Raw genomic sequence first — 269 nt, forward strand, 5'->3', positions numbered from 1 at the left:
AAACCCTAAACCCTAAACCCTAAACCCTAAACCCTAAATACAGAGAAAGAGAGCGGCATAAAAGGGCTGCATCTTTATTTATATTTCTAGATCTTTGTTGCTATATTCTTGTTTATTTGTCTGTCTCTTTTTTTCTTTATTTGGGGTTTATCTGTTTATCTCGGTTTAGGGTTTAGGGTTTAGGGTTTAGGGTTTAGGCTTTATAAACATTCTCTCCATGGTTGTCTCGGGTTTATCTCCTAATACAACGCTGGGAGCAGCAGCAGCAG

The sequence above is a fragment of the Eimeria mitis genome, genomic scaffold (assembly GCF_000499745.2).
Source record: "Eimeria mitis Houghton genomic scaffold, Emh_scaff7686, whole genome shotgun sequence".
NCBI lineage: Eukaryota > Apicomplexa > Conoidasida > Eucoccidiorida > Eimeriidae > Eimeria > Eimeria mitis.